A 14,410-nucleotide genomic window follows, 5' to 3' on the forward strand; every position below is an offset into this window, starting at 1 on the left:
GGTCCACAGGGACTTCACAATAGGGAGTTGTACCTGCCTGTGTCTATGAATTAAAAACCCCGGTCAGGTTGGGGCATGCAGTGTGGGCCTGAAGCCCACCTGCATTTAATCTGACGTTAGCTCTGCTGTCCAGGGCACTGCAATGGGATACATTTATGTACAGCCGGTGGGTTCCAGGGAGCCACCCATGCTGTGGGTGCACACGGAATTCCCATTGCGGAGTTGTACCTGCCTGTGACTATTTATAAAAAAACGCGGTCTGACTGGGGCATGCAGACACCTTGACAGAATGAATAGTGTGTGGCACATAGGTTCCCCATTGCTATGCCCACGTGTGCAGCTCCTGATGGTGGTGGCACAGGATTATATTTCTCATTGCTTCTGTACAGCATTTGGGCTATCGCCCCACCCCTTTTAAAGAGGGTTGCTGCCTAGCCGTGCCAACCCTCTGCAGTGTGTGCCTGCGGTTCCTCCTTATGGCAGACGCACTTATAAAAAGACATGAGGGTGGTGTGGCATGAGGGCAGCTGAAGGCTGCGCAGGGACACTTTGGTGTGCGCTGTGGACACTGGGTCGTGCGGGGGGGGGGGGGGGGGGGGGGTTGGGCAGCATGTTACCCAGGAGAAGTGGCAGCGGAGTGTCATGCAGGCAGTGATTGTGCTTTGTTGGAGGTAGTGTGGAGCTTAGCTACGGTATGCATTGCTAATGAGGGCTTTTCAGAAGTAAAAATTGTTGGGAGGGGGGAGGCACTCTTGCCACTATTGTGGCTTAATAGTGGGACCTGGGAACTTGAGATGCAGCCCAACATGTAGCCCCTCGCCTGCCCTATCCGTTGCTGTGTCGTTCCCATCACTTTCTTGAATTGCCCAGATTTTCACAAATGGAAACCTTAGCGAGCATCGGCGATATACAAAAATGCTCGGGTCGCCCATTGACTTCAATGGGGTTCGTTACTCAAAACGAACGCTCGAGCATCGCAAAAATTTCGTCCCGAGTAACGTGCACCCGAGCATTTTGGTGCTCGCTCATCTCTAAACGATAACAATTTAAATATCTTACTATAACTAATATAACAAGTGTTTTCTCCAAATTCACCACAAAATTCCACCTTTAATGTCTACTGAAGCCTCAGAATTATTCACCCCCCTCATTAGAATGCAACATGAGAGCACACATTTGCAAACCAGGTGTTTTCTTAAGCAAACCTGTTGCAAATAATCAAGAACTTCATTAGTTTCATAAGGTGTACTTGAGATAAAACACAACAAATACATAAAATAGCTAGGGCTTTGTTGACTATAGCCAGTGAAGAGTGAACTTCTGAAAAGTTCAGTTTGGCTTCTACATGGAACTTTAGCAAAATTAACTTGAACCAAACCGGCAATTCACTAAAACCCCTAAAACTGGTGTAACACTTTCTAAGAGCCATAATAGCCATGTATAACACTCTGGGATGTTATACAGGGCTTTTATAGCTTTTAGAAAGTGTTATACACCAGTGTTTAGGACTAGACTTGAGCAAACCGAACCAGTAGAATCCAGTTGTGGGTCAAATTTTACTAAAAACCATGGTTCAGAATTGTTCTGACCTGAACTTTTAGCAATGTTTGACCCAAAACAGGGTTCTACTGGTTTGGTACGCTCAACCCTAATTGTGGCATCTGAATGCTTAAAAATAGGGTTTTAGGTCAATGAACAATTTATGGCTTGTCTTTCAGTCACTGCCAACATTTATACTGAACAATTATTTTTCAGATTCATACAATCCAGAGAGAATCTGAATGATTATCGTTCAGTGTAAAAGGATCCTTACTTGTGGTCCAAAAAAGTTAGGAGAAGAGATCATTGCCTCGTACAAACAACAAAAAAGACTCAAGAATAGAGATGAGTGAGCGTACTCGGAAAAGCACTACTCGCTCGAGTAGTTTGCTTTATCCGAGTATCGCTGTGCTCGTCCCTGAAGATTCGGGTGCCGCTGCGGCTGACAGGTGAGTCGGAGCGGGGAGCAGGGGAGAGCGGGCGGGAGAGAGGGAGAGAAAGATCTCCCCTCCGTTCCTCCCCGCTCTCCCCTGCAGCTCCCCGCTCCGTGCCGGCACCCGAATCTTCAGGGACGAGCACAGCGATACTCGGATAAAGCAAATTACTCGAGCGAGTAGTGCTTTTCCGAGTACGCTCGCTCATCTCTACTCAAGAAGATAGCAGAGGCACTGAATGTTCTTAGAGATGCAGTTGGAAGCACGCAATAGTTAAAAAGCACCCACACTTTTTCTTTTAAGACCTCGATCAGACGAGCATGCTTTTTGGGATTTTCCCATAGCAGGGAGATTTAGAGGAGCTATGGGGGGATCCCTCCAGAGCAGGAAGAGTGAGCAGACCTATGGGGGATTTCCCCATAGCAAGAGACAGAGAGCAGAGCAATGGGGGATTAACCCTTTGCCCCTGCTCTGTCTCTCCATGCTATGGGGAAATCCCGAAGCTCTGTGGGGCTTCTTCTCTCTCCTCCTGGAACAGCTGCGCTTCTCTAAGCGCAGCAGCTGCAGTGAAGGACAATGTTTCATGCGATGCACATATGAAACAGTGCCTATTCATGCATTTGCAGCACAAGCGAGCAGAGCATTTTTTACGTGCCTATAGGTGTGTACAAAACAAGCAAGTGGCTCTCACCTGGTGTGCAAAGGTATATATACAGTACAGAACATATACAGTCTGTAGCTGCTCATGTGATGCTGTACTGAAACATCAGGGGATTGATAGCACAGGACAGCGAAAATCAAAGCAACATCAAGATGATGCCTGATAAGTATCAGACAGGAGGCTGAACTGCATACAAGTGAGTACAATATACCGAGGAGGCCTCTAGAGTGTGACAGGCAATCAGGTGAGGGAGGTGGGGATTGAAAAATGTGTTTTTGCGTGAGAAGTCTTTTAATAAATGTTATAGCATACAGATATCCAAAATGAGTTTCTATATGCTGTTTTGTAGTTTCATTCACTGGCAGACTTCACACTCTATTAACTTTGGAATAGAGCCAAGTAGAACAAGACTTAAGGTCCTTTTACACACAAACATAATCTTTTTTAAACTGCTGAAAGACTGAAAGATTTAGCAATCTATTTGCATAAAGTGCTAATGGCTTTAATGGCCATTAACACTTTAGCATCTTCATTTGCATATAAAAGGACCTCTAGGAGTTGTTTGTTGAGTTTAAAAACACACCCAGCTGTACAAACAGCTACCACCACATTCTATTGTTCTCCTCATGGCTTGTATAAACATGCTGTAGGGTGAACATCCTCCAGTCTATTGAAAGATGAGTGAAATACATTCAAATGGAATGCATTTGCACAGTCTTTCAGTGGCTGAATCATGGATTTTATGTGATTTTCAGCCGTTTGCACGCATTTTGAGTGATAATCATTGTGTGTAAAAGGGAGTGTACAGACGTTCCTACACTTATTTTACGTTTATTGTCAGAGGGCGTGGAGAGGAAGGGAAAACATTATGTTAACTAGCAGGCTTGTAAAGACAATGAGCGGTGACCAAGCTGCATTATTTTTATATATTATTTCAATGTAATTATAAAAGATTTAAAAGATCATTATTCTTAAAGGGGCTGTCACATCAAAAGAACCTATCCACAAGGCCAAGATATGAGATAAAATAAGTATCTGATTGTTGGGGATCAAACCATTGGGATTCCCACCAATCACGAGAACTGTTTTTCCTTCAATTTCAATTTCATTTCTGTGAGACAACCACCTTTAATAGAAAGCATTTTTCACAATGCATATTATGGTGCAAACAATACTTTGATATTTTTATTCTTCAAAATGTGAGAGATGATTACAAATTGAGAAATTCACAACTGCAGTCAAAAGGATCTTAATTTCATTAGTCCATAGGAACTATTTGATAGAAAACACTGAACATTTTACAACAGAAATAGTCATCAAAATGTGTTAATAATAGAGATCAGTGAGCATACTGGTCTGAGCTTGATGCTCGTTCGAGTATTAGGGTGCTCGAGATGCTCGTTACTCGAGATGAGCACCACGCGGTATTCGTCTCGATTAAACGAGCACTGACCATTAAATTCAATGGAGCCGGCAATACAGCCAGCTCCATAGAAAGCAATGGGCTGCCGGCGATCGCGGGATGAATTGTCGGGAAGGGCTTAAATATATAAGCCCTTCCCTGCAATTCATCCAGAAATGTGTAAAAATAAAAAAATATATATACTCACCTTGTCCCGGCAGACGGAGTTCAGCGCGGCCGGCCTGCAGTGGGTGTGAAGGGGTTGTGAGTCAGACCTGCCACTGATTGGCTCAGCGCTGAGCCAATCAGAGGCAGGTCTCACTCACACCCATTCATGAATTCATGAATGGGTGAGTGAGTGCTGCCTCTGATTGGCTCAGGGGCAGCTCTCAGCTGAATGTCATTCAGATCTTTACGCTGACAGTGCGGGGGGGGGGGGTCTCACTCTTGCCACTTGACTTCAATGGGGTTCGTTACTCGAAACGAACTCTCGAGCATCACTGAAAGTTCGACTCGAGTAACGAGCACTCGAGCATTTTGGTGCTCGCTCATCTCTAGTTATTAAAGGTTTTTAGAAGATTAAACATCATCCCCTATTCACTGGATATGGGATAAATGATTGATGGGAGTCTGGTCACTGGGATGCTTATCCTTTACAAGAACAGGGGCCTTAGGTACATTCAAATGAATAGAGTGGTGATCGAGCATGTTCACTACCACTCCATTCATTACAATAGGACTTCTGGAGATAGCTGAGTGCTTGAACTTGGCTTTGTATGGCAGTTCTAGTGGCAATCATGCATATTGACACTCTAATCATTTTAATTAAACTGTTGGAGATAGCCGGGCTCTTAAACTTAGCTATCTCTGTCAGACCTATTGTAATAAATGGTGCAACAGCAAACATGCTTGTCTGCTCCTACATTCATTTAGAGGTACACTGGACCTCTGTGCTTATGATCAGTGGGGCTTCCAGTGGTCAGGCCTCCACCAATCAGACAGTTATCCAATATCTTGTGCAGAGCAGCTAACTTTTAATCTGGGAGAAACCCCATTAAATTAAATTTAATAAAAAGTTTGCTATATCACTTTGAAAGTGCTTAATTATGCTCAGACATTGTATTCTAAAGGTTCCATTCATCCAAAACAAAAGGTTAAGATGGAACATATGCATGATATTGACTTCAGATCTCAACTAAGTGATTCAAAGACAAAAGATTTCCTATTAAAAGTATCAAGTCATTTTAAGAAGAGCTAGTCAGCTACTTAACAGCTTTTACAAAAAATGAATTTGGAAACAGTGAAAGACTATAGTTATTATTATGTTTTATACAGTTAATAGGTTGCAATAACTATTTTTCCTAGCACGGTGTTAAGATTGCATTGCAACAATTATAAAAGATACTGTGGTGCATATAAATAGAAACAGTGTTGAAAAAATACTAGGAGCCTTGACTATAGAGTCTATAGATTGCAATCTACTGTTACAATTTGATTGCCTCTAAGAATTGGCCTCTTTATAAAGTTTACAGTACACTACAGCTATTTATTCTATAAGACTGTACAAACCTTCTAGGAGTCAAGTGACCCTGGCAGTACCAGTCTTCATAGACATTGGTTATCAGGCAGAAGTCTCACAAAGTCTAGGCCAGATTCCAGAGATAACTGGGCAGCTGTTAAATCAGGGTCACACAGTAATCTTTTTGAAAAGAGCCAGACAGAAGGCGAAAGATGAATGCTATAAGTACATCATGTCCAGGTTCCTATTAGACACTACTACCCCATGGACCACTCAAAGTAAAATGTATAAATGTCTTAATCATCCTATCTTTTACATACTAAGTGATCTCCTACCATGTCTCACTTATAGTGTTAAGCAAAGTGAACCAGTAGAACCCTGTGTTGGGGGTTGAACTTTGCTAAAAGCTTGGTTCATTTATGTGCCAAACCAAACTTTTAGCAAAGTTCTACCATAAATGGTTCTACTTTTTCTGTGTGCTCGACAGTAGTCCTGAACACTTGTGTATAACACTGTCTAGGAGCCATGAAAGTCCTGTATAACACTCTGAGAGTCTGTTATACAGGACTTCTATGGCTTATAGACAGTGTTATATACCAGTTTCAGGGGTTTTGTCGAATTTCCACTTCAGTTCTAACTTTTTTCGGACTCAACCAAATTCTTTACAAAGGTTTGGAGAATAGTCTGAATGGAACTCTTTAAACGTTTGCTCATCACTATTCACTTATGTTGCCCCCTACAAATCAGAACATGAATGGATGTGTTTTTGCAGACTGCTCCTACAGCCTGCTTGTGTGCACATATCTTGAACAGTCATAGTAACATAGCATATAAGGCTGAAAAAAGGCATATGTCCATTTAGTTTAGCCTATTACCCCAATGTTGATCTAGAGGAAGGCAAAAAACCCCATTGAGGTAGAAGTAATCTTTCTTCATTTAGGAAGCACCAATCCAGAAATTGGAAAAATATCTGGATTAACAACACTTTTGAAGTTTTTAGTGATTATAACATATAATATTGTGACGCTCAAGAAAGGTATCCGGGTGTTTCTTGAACTCATTCATTGAATTTGCCGTCACTACATCCTCAGGCAGAGAGTTCCACAGTGTCACTGCTCTTACTGTAAATAACCCCCTTCTATGTTGGTGTAGAAACTTTCTTTCCTCTAGACGTAGAGGATGCCCCCTTGTTACCGTCACAGTCCTTGGTATAAATAGATAATGAGAGAGATCTCTATACTGACCCCTGATACATTTATACATAGTTATAGCTGTCTTTTTTCTAAACTAAATAATCCTAATTTTGATAACTTCTCTGAGTATTGTAGTCCACCCATTCCATTTATTACTTTAGTTGCCGACTACTTAGAACCTCTCTAAGAATGCCTTAAATATTTATTACCATCTTGTAAATACAGACCTCCACTAATCCTAAGAATGAAAAGTCTACAGCATTGATTCAGCTACTGCAATTATGTTAAAATATACAAATGAAGAAAATCAACTTTTCAATATAATATTACTTTTACATAGGAGATTCATTACAATAGGACTTCTGGAGATAGCAGAGTGTTAACAATTGTTTATATAGAAGGATTGAAGGTATAAATGTCAATATATAGCGCAGCTGGATCTCATGTAATGCACAATGTCAACATTTATGTCTGGAGAAATGAAGAAAATACCAAAGATATGAAAGAGACAAAAAAATAAACAAAAGACGGATAGTCGACACTTAATAAGGTGTAATATAACATTATTACATTGATTTCAGAGATATGGAGAGCAGAGTATGACTACAAGTTCTCTCCTTGGAAAGGGCAGGTTTGTTTTCTTTGTATTTTATAACCCACAGGCATTATTTATTTAAAAGAAAATGTCACTAGAAGTGTGAACTCTTCTCTACTTTCCATATTTTGCCTTTATGGCATCAAACTGTTCTTCACCTCAGAGTCATTGTATGGGAACTTAATGTGAGACTTTATACAATAACATTCCACAGATGCACTCCTTTTAATAATATTCTTTAATAACTTAATCTTTTGCTACTTTTGCTAAATTCTACATATGTATTTAAAGGGATTTTCTGTGTAAAATACTATTAAAGACCTATACTCAGGATAGGTCATCAATAGTTGATCAGCTGGGGTCCGTTGCCCGGGACCCTGACCAATCAGATGAGCGGGGGCATGATATCAGCGCCACAAATACAGAGAGGTTGGAGTGGAAGCAGCAGAAGTCTCCGCACCGACCTCTGTGTAATGGCCGGTGCTTGTGACCGCAGGCACAGCTCGCATTGATTTCAATGAGAGCTGTGCCTGTAGTTACAAGCACTGGCTTCTACACAGAGGTTGATGCGGAGACCTCCACTGCTTCTGCTCTGACCTTTGTGTATTTGCACCTCTGACAACATGCGCCCACACAGCTGATCGGTCGGGGTCTAGAGCAATGGACTCAGACGATCATCTATTGATGACCTATCCTGAGTATAAGCCATCAATAATATTCTCCCTGGAAAACCTGTTTTATTATATAGCAAGGATGTTCTACAAATTATAGGTAAAATTTGCTGCTTGTGCTTATGGAGATACATGTTCATTCTTTACATATACATGTCCATACACCTACTTCTATGAACACATTGTATATAGTGTACGACATGTATTCTATGTTTAACCCCTTAGTGGCCCTATTGCCTTTTTACATCCTAGCTAAATGGACTTTAATTCTCAGGGACGTAAAAACATGCATACCCTGAGCATTAAAGCCCCGTGGGCTGTGGACGCTACAGCTTCATGCTGTCGGTTACCAGAGGTAACTGACAACATGGAGCTGTCATTGGGGGCCGTGGCACGCCCCCTCCCCCTGTAATGTGATTGGCTAATCCTAAGGTCTCCATTACTTTTGGTGTTTAAATCACATTAAGCATAAAGGCCTCGATCCGCTTAAATAATATCATTAATCTCCATGTATGGTACTGATTCATTTACCCTTTTATAATCTCACAAAATAATGTAAGTTAGATACACTAATAAAGGTTATCCAAGGATTCCATATCTTTTCAAATTGCAAGATTTTATCTTGACGTATAGCTATGAGGTTTTCATTGAAAACTATTTTATTCATGTGAGATATAAGAGGTTCAAATGGGAGTGTTGGTTTCCGCCACTGCTGTGCTATCAAAATACATGCTGCCATAGTAATATATTGCATCAATTTAAAAGGGGCATTGTGTATGCCCGTAGGTTTGTTTTCCAGCAGTAAGACATAGGGATAGAGTCCAGGACTCTTCCCAGGCATAGAAGCTATGAGGTGAGAGACCCTTCTCCAAAAAGCCTGTGCTATTGGGCATGTCCACCAAACGTGGTGATGTGAACCTATGTCATCGCAGCATCAAAAACATAAATTGGAGAACTCTGGGTAGATAGCATTTAGCCTCTCAGGTACCAGATAAGCTCTGTGTAACACCTTTAGGGATGTCTCAGTCAAAGAGACTTGCCAGCTATTTTTGCTTAGAGTCTCACAGTAGGGTGGCAATGGTCTAATGACAGAGAGGAGTGCAAATCTGACTCCCATTGAAACATAAAGGGAAGCTTGGAATCTTGTAACGTTCCATTCAAAATATTATAGAAGTGAGACAGGGTGCCTGGGTGTATGGGGCAGGACTTACATATGGCTTCCATGCGACTCATCTCTAACTTGGTCGATGATAGTATAATGGAGGACCAATAATGGAAGATGCATTCTTCACCACCATTCTTCTGTAGGTGGTTTATATTGGCTATTAAAAGATTATATTGAAATCAATTTATCTTGTATGAGAAAATTGTAAAGAGAAGTCAGTCTGTTTGTTTGCCACCATATGAATTGTGCCGCGTCTAAGCTGGGGGAGAAAAGCTGGGTTGTAGAGTAGATAGGTGAGTGAGGATGGGGTGGATAGAGGGTTCATTTGAACCTGACCTGTCTCCATAGCAAAATAGAAACAAAGGAATCTGGCAAATTATTTCTAAAGTTTGGAGGAAGGAGGATTTTTGTCCACAGTAGGGAAGGCCTGTTATGAGGGGAAAATTGGGTTTCTTCAATGGAGGTCCATAACGGGGATTTGCGCCAGACCGGCTGCTTTATAATATTTAAGAATACATGGAACAGAAAGACCTCCAAATTTCTTATGCAAAAACATTATGGACTTGGAAATTCTAGGCCGTTTATGTGCCCAGATAAAGGTAATTTTTAAAAAAAATACTTGGAGATCTAAGGCATGAACAGGAAAAGGAATAGGAAGCATTCTAAACAGGTAAAGAAGTTTTGGAAGTAAGGTCATCTTTATGCTATGGATACATCCAATCCATGAGAGGTATGGGCAATCCCATCTGGCCAGATCTAGGCTTAGCTGATGGAAGAGCAGCTCATAATTCCATTTATACATGGTTCCTAGTGTGTTTCTAAGTTTAATTCCTAGAAAAGGAAGATAGTGGTACTGAGTTTTTAAACTGAAAATTGAGTTCGATCAGCTTTTGCGTATGTGAGGGAGTGTTGCAGTAAAGAACCTCCGATTTTGACTAATTGATTTTAAGGCCTGAAATGAGACAGAATTTTTCTAGGAGTGCCAACAAATTAGGCAAGGAGGTTAATGGTTTGGTTATAACAGGTAACCCAGTTATATTGGGGTTTTCACGAATAGCAATAGCTAATGGCTCCATTGCCAACACAAACAGTGCTGGGGCGAGTGGGCATACTTGATGGGTGCCTCTAAAAATTTGAATTGGGGATAGGTGGGTTGATGGGAATTTAAGATATGCGGAGGGGCTGGAGTAGAGGGTGGATATTACATTTAAAAAAGGGCCATCAAATCCTAGTTTGCGGAGGACTAGTTTTGGTAGGACCATGAGTCAAAGCCTTTTTCTATATCTAATGCTATAACTGACATAGGGGTCTTTATTTTGTTTGCGATATGAATAAGGTTAAGAATTTTTCTTACATCATCGGGCGCTTGCCTACCTAGAATGAAATCCACTTGATCTCAATGTATTATGAGGGTAGTAATCTGTTGACCCTGTTAGCATTTATAGAGGTGAAAAGTTTTGCATCAACATTGAGGAGGGAAATAGGCCTGTAATTAGAGGGAAGAGTGTGGTCTTTTCCTGGTTTGGGAATGGCTGTGATCAGGGTTTGTAGAAAATCTGGATGGATGTGGCCTTTGTGAAATATGTGATTAAAAAGTTTGGGATTTCAGTATTGTGGAAATTTTTTTTACAGTATATGGATGTAAATCCATTCGGGCCTGGGGCCTTGCCCGCTTAAAGCATTTCATTGCCCAGTCAACATCCTCCTCAGTTATATTGGAATTAAGAGCTGATAAACCTGACTCTGTTAGGTGGGGTAGCTTAAGTTGGGAAAAAAGTCAATGTTATGCGTCTCCAAAGGGGCTTGCAGGTCTTCGTACAGTTTCTGGTAGAATTGATGTAAGGCACTATAGATCTATAGATTTTATGGGTTAGTAAGGCATTCAGCTCCAGAGTCCTTAATGGCCTTTCTTAAATAAAATGAGGGATGTTGAATGTGTACTATTTTTTATCTTTGCTTTTTTTGTGTTCTAAATTAGTTTGGGTCCAGGTTCTCTCTTTTTTCTGTTGTGATGCCAGGGAAATCAGAGCACCCCGTATCACAGGTTTGTGTGCTAGCCAGCAGATGTTCACCTCCATAGCATCAGAGCTATTGTGGTGAAAATATTCCTCTAGTTGGATTAGTGAGAAGGGCTTAATTTAGTCTCCATGTATATGGAATTCGCGTATGGGGAGTAAATAAAAACTCAGACAGGACTGCATCATGATCTGACCATGCATTTACTATATGACGGAGAAGGACAAAAGGGGGAGGGACAGGGAGTTAGTGAGGATCCGATCCAGTGTAAAGTGGTGTTTGTGGGCAGGGGAATAGTATGTGTAGCCTCCCTTGTGTTGATTAAATTCTCTACAGGTATCTGATAATGATAACAAGTGAAATGTTTCTTTAAACCTAGTCCTCAAGTTTTTATCCCTGAAGGAAGGGACCACAGATGTGAAGTCGATATTAGGGTCATGAGTAAAGTTAAAGTCTCCGCTCCATATTATCCTAGTGAAGTCTAAGGAGGTAAGAATATCACAGATTGCTAAGAAAAATTCTATTGGGATCTCATTTGGTGCATAAGTATTTACGATACAAAATTTATCATTATACAACTCTCCTATCAAAATTAAATATTGGCCCTGATCGTCGCACAGAGAGTTATTCACTATGAAAGGGAGAGATTTGCTTAAAAAGGTGGATACCCCCCATCCTGCCTTTAGTGACAAATCTTGAATGATAGTGTGCTTCATAACGAGGGCTCAAGTGTAGAGATGAGCAAGCACCAAAATGCTCGGGTGCTCGTTACTCGAGTCGAACTTCCCGCGATGCTCGAGGGTTCGTTTCGAGTAACGAGCCCCATTGAAGTCAATGGGCGACCCGAGCATTTTTGTATGGGACCTATGCTCCGCTAAGGTTTTCATTTGTGAAAATCTGGGAAATTCAAGAAAGTGATGGGAACGACACAGAAACGGATAGGGCAGGCGAGGGGCTACATGTTGGGCTGCATCTCAAGTTCCCAGGTCCCACTATTAAGCCACAATAGCGGCAAGAGTGCCCCCTCAACAATTTTTACTTCTGAAAAACCCTCATTAGCAAGGCATACCTTAGCTATGCACCACACTACCTCCAACAAAGCACAATCACTGCCTGCATGACACTCCGCTGCCACTTCTCCTGGGTAACATGCTGCCCAACTGCCCATTTCAGTAAAAGTAGCAGTCAAGACAGGCCCCAGTAACAATTCCAAAGCAGCAGTATAGGGGGAGCACAGTATTAGTTCCATTTCAGTAGTAGTAGCAGTCAAGACAGGCCACAGTAACATATCACTAGCAGCAATATAGGGGGGGCATAGTATTAGTTCAATTTCAGTAATAGTAGCAGTCAAGACAGGCCCCAGTAACAATTCCGAAGCAGCAGTATAGGGGGAGCACAGTATTAGTTCCATTTCAGTAGTAGTAGCAGTCAAGACAGGCCACAGTTACATTCCCGTTGCAGCGGTTTAGGGAGATAACAGTCTCTTTCACATTTCAGTAGTTGCAGTATAGACAAGGCCCCAGTTACATTTATGTAGCAAAAGTGTAGGCCAACCCCACACACCTTTCTATACCATGAGTGCAGGCGAAGCCCATAAAAATTACTAGGATTACACTGTAGGCGAGGGCCCAAAAAAATTGGTGTACCAACAGTACTAATGTACCTCAGAAAAATTGCCCATGCCCAACCAAGAGGGCAGGTGAAACCCATTCATCGCTTTGGTTACTGTGGCTTAATTTGTAACTAGGCCTGGAGGCAGCCCAGTTAAAATAAAAAATTGGTTCAAGTGCAAGTTTCAACGCTTTAATGAGAATTGAAATGTATAAACATTGTTTACAAAAGTAATATGACTGAGCCTTGTGGGCCTAAGAAAAATTGCCCATTCGGTGTGATTACGTGAGGTTTCAGGAGGAGGAGCAGGAGGAGGAGGATGAATATAATACACAGATTGATGAAGCTAAAAGGTCCCCGTTTTTTATGGTGATAGAGAACGATGCTTCCATCCGCGGGTGCAGCCTACGTATTGTTTAGGTACCGCTGCTGTCCGCTGGTGGAGAAGAGAAGTCTGTGGAAATCCTGGCTTTGTTCATCTTTATGAGTGTAAGCCTGTCGGCACTGTCAGTTGACAGGCGGGTACGCTTATCCGTGATGATTCCCCCAGCCGCACTAAACACCCTCTCTGACAAGACGCTAGCCGCAGGGCAAGCAAGCACCTCCAAGGCATACAGCGCGAGTTCAGGCCACGTGTTCAGCTTCGACACCCAGTAGTTGTACGGAGCAGAGGCATCACGGAGGACGGTCGTGCGATCGGCTTCGTACTCCCTTACCATCCTTTTACAGTGCTCCCGCCGACTCAGCCTTGACTGGGGAGCGGTGACACAGTCTTGCTGGGGAGCCAGAAAGCTGGCAAAGGCCTTGGAGAGTGTTCCCCTGCCTGCGCTGTACATGCTGCCTGATCTCCACGCCTCCCCTGCTACCTGGCCCTCGGAACTGCGCCTTCTGCCACTAGCGCTGTCGGATGGGAATTTTACCATCAGTTTGTCCACCAGGGTCCTGTGGTATAGCATCACTCTCGAACCTCTTTCCTCTTCGGGTATGAGAGTGGAAAGGTTCTCCTTATACCGTGGGTCGAGCAGTGTGTACACCCAGTAATCCCTAGTGGCCAGAATGCATGTAACGCGAGGGTCACGAGAAAGGCATCCTAACATGAAGTCAGCCATGTGTGCCAGGGTACCTGTACGCAACACATGGCTGTCCTCACTAGAAAAATCACTTTCAGGATCCTCCTCCTCAGGCCATACACGCTGAAAGGATGACAGGCAAGCAGCATGGGTACCCTCAGCAGTGGGCCCGGCTGTCTCTTCCCCCTTTTCCTTCTCAGGCTCCTCCCCCTCCTCCTCCTCTTCCTCCTCCTCTACGTGCTGAGATATAGACATGACGGTGCTCTGACTATCCAGCGACATACTGTCTTCCCCCGCCTCCGTTTCCGAGCGCAAAGCGTCTGCCTTTATGCTTTGCAGGGAACTTCTCAAGAGGCATAACAGAGGAATGGTGACGCTAATGATTGCAGCATTGCCGCTCACCATCTGGCTAGACTCCTCAAAGTTTCCAAGGACCTGACAGATGTCTGCCAACCAGGCCCAGTCTTCTGTAAAGAATTGAGGAGGCTGACTCCCACTACGCCGCCCATGTTGGAGTTGGTATTCCACTATAGC

The sequence above is a fragment of the Eleutherodactylus coqui genome, chromosome 1 (genome assembly GCF_035609145.1).
Source record: "Eleutherodactylus coqui strain aEleCoq1 chromosome 1, aEleCoq1.hap1, whole genome shotgun sequence".
Lineage (NCBI taxonomy): Eukaryota > Metazoa > Chordata > Amphibia > Anura > Eleutherodactylidae > Eleutherodactylus > Eleutherodactylus coqui.